Below are 2,742 nucleotides of genomic sequence, written 5' to 3' on the forward strand. Positions count from 1 at the left end.
GGGGGGGGGGGGGGGGGCATAGAAAAGACGAGGAATGCCAAGAAGTTGGAAACTTGACATGGAAAAACACACACTCTCAATTTTCCCCGCCACATTCAACACAAGCACGTTACATTGCATTACACCGCAATAAACCGAACGTTTCCAAACCCCAAAACGGCCCTTCTCGTGGCAATAGAAGCGTAAAACATCCTAAATGTTATTTTAAACAGATAAAGAACTAGTGGGTGCGCACAAGCGCACTCTCAACTACTCATTACAACAAGCAACAATTTCTCAAAGTTAAGAATTGTTCACCGAGTTCGGCAATAGGAATCTTCACAACTTACTGTTTGACGGCTGTCTGTCTCGAACACTAATTTCAGACTCAGCCTGGCAAAGTACGAACAGGAGAGACGACCAGTCCGCCTACTTTTGCCCCACCTTCTTTTTCAAGTCCACACACCCATCTTGCCTCTGCCGACTCCCCAAAAGAAAAAAAAAACCCACACTCCGTTTCACTGGGTCCAACCCACCCCTTAGTTTTTAGTGGTCCAGCTCGCACCCCCACAACTCGCCGCCGCTGGCCCAGCCCCTCCCCCTTTCTGTCCACACACGCCCCCGCGGGGGGACTCTTATACAACATCCTTTTTCTCCTTCGGTGTCTCCTGACTTTGTCACTCAGCTGATGGTGAATTTGTTCTGGGAGGGCAGCAGATGACTCACTGAGGTTTTGGTGTGTGGGGGTGGGGGGGGGGAAACTCCCTAACAGTGGACGTTGATGAATGTGCGCAGGTTACCATGGCGACAGACTGGCCGAATCATAATCACACACGATACGGGCAAAAGCATCGGTCGTGACGTCTGCAGAAGTTCTCCCCGTTGGCATATTAAATAGCTTCCACACCGGAAGACTTACAAAATAGTGGGGTGTGTCTCCGTTTTTTTTTTTGACCATCAATCCAGAAAGTCTGAGGCCATTAAAACTATTACAATGAGTGTGTGTGTGTGTGTGTGTGTGTGTGTGTGTGTGTGTGTGTGTGTGTGTGTGTGTGTGTGTGTGTGTGTGTGTGTTTTTAAGTTGCTGCAGACATCAACACAAGCGCAAAAAACATAAGGTTCCAGTAGCATTTCTTCCCGATCAACACCCTTCTTTTCCTGCTTTTGTTTCAGAGGAAGAAGTTTCAGGAAGAAAGAATGTTGCTGGTTGCAATCGAGAAAGAGGTGGGGGCAATTGAGGGCATGTCAAGGCTTGAGAGGAAGAAAGAGAGGAAAAAAAAAAAGAAGGGTGGGGAAGAGACGGGTGGAGCGAAGACATGGAGGCAAAGGTAACGAGAAATGGAGGAGGCCGCTTCACACTCGGAATGAATTATTATTCCACATTGCTCGTTTATAGCTTGTGGTATATGGTTTTGGTCTTTCCAGTGAGTCAAAGTCATGTGCCACTCCACCACGTGCGGCGGCACCGCATTTTTTTTCGTAAAAGGGAAAATTTAACGGCCAAGGTCCCTGAAATGATATCATGTTGCCCAATGTACGGCGAGCACGTCATCGGTACGTGTTGCTTCGTCTTTGCTTTCCGACTGTCGTGGATTTCAAGAGGTACATCAAATGTATTTGTGTGCTATTTCTTGCGATATTCATAAAGTAAGCGTAAAGCAGGAAAGCACGATATCCGAAAAACGGATTTTCAACAAAACAACCCAGAGAAACAAATTTGGTGATCGTTATGATTAACAGCGCGTATGCTGAAAAAAAAAATCATCTGGATCTAGATTTTTTTAAGATAACTATCTATTTCTAGAAAAAAAAATGGCGCTAAATCCAAATCGTGTGCAGCCACTTGAAAAAATAAAATGGATTTTTCTCCACTTTTTCAGTGTAGACAAGTTCCAAACATGAATGTAAATGTGATCAGGTGTACTTATTCAAATAAAACACGAGTTGAACCTGCTTGTGCACTTTTGACACATGGAACTACTTTGAATAACTGCCACTCCCGAACTGTTGGAGTTTACAATTCACTGAGCCTCGTGGTCCCGTGCATATGTTAGCAAGGTGCTCGTCGTGACTTATTTAACAGCCAGGAAAGTGACCTTCGGAGTGATTTGGTGGATAACCTGAAGGCAGGTCAGATGAGTGCATCCATTTTGGCGAATGAGGAAAGGATCCGCCTCGTCTAAGAGTCAGGGCGGGGATGGGGTGGGGGGACAGGGGTAAGGCCAGAGAATGAGTCAGACTTTTTGGAAAGGCAAATCGGCATCAGAGGATTCAGCGGAACGTCACGTGAGGAAGGAATGCAAGGACCACAGGCCTATGACTGCATGGCTCGACTAAGATTTGTCCCAGATTGACATGCAGGGAGCTGCTTGGAGGGGTCAACTGGGGAAAGGGCGGATGAAGTATTGGACTTTGGAAAAAGTGGGATTGATGGAATGTAAAAACGCGTCAGGAGTGCAAGGCTAGAGAGATGTCAGAAGAGAAAATAACATAAAATAAAAGCAGGAAATTAAAAAAAATAATTACATGCGATAAAGACCCCAAAAATATACAACAGCACTAAAACACTATAAGGCTGGTACATAAAAAGGCAGGGTTTGAACCCTCCAGTTATAAGCAGATTTTTTTCTTTCAAATGTTGTACTTATTATAATTCGCCTAAAGGGACAGTCAACTTGTGCTTTGCTGTGTATTTGCATTCCACACCACACACAGAACCAAATCATGCACATCCAGGCGCGCATTACACGATGTGCTAACAGT

General features: G+C 45.3%; 1 protein-coding gene across 1 annotated transcript in view; it reads right to left on the reverse strand.

Moving 5' to 3' along the window:
- emp1 (epithelial membrane protein 1) overlaps positions 1-443 on the reverse strand; it is a 10,806-nt gene extending 10,363 nt beyond the window's left edge. The window contains exon 1 of the mRNA XM_019870959.1: positions 330-443. The gene's annotated coding sequence lies outside the window, so the exon portion shown is untranslated. The remainder of the gene's footprint in view (positions 1-329) is intronic.
- Between the last annotated feature and the right edge of the window lie 2,299 nt (positions 444-2,742).

The sequence above is a fragment of the Hippocampus comes genome, unplaced genomic scaffold (assembly GCF_001891065.2).
Source record: "Hippocampus comes isolate QL1 unplaced genomic scaffold, H_comes_QL1_v1.1 scaffold343, whole genome shotgun sequence".
NCBI classification, from domain to species: Eukaryota; Metazoa; Chordata; class Actinopteri; order Syngnathiformes; family Syngnathidae; genus Hippocampus; species Hippocampus comes.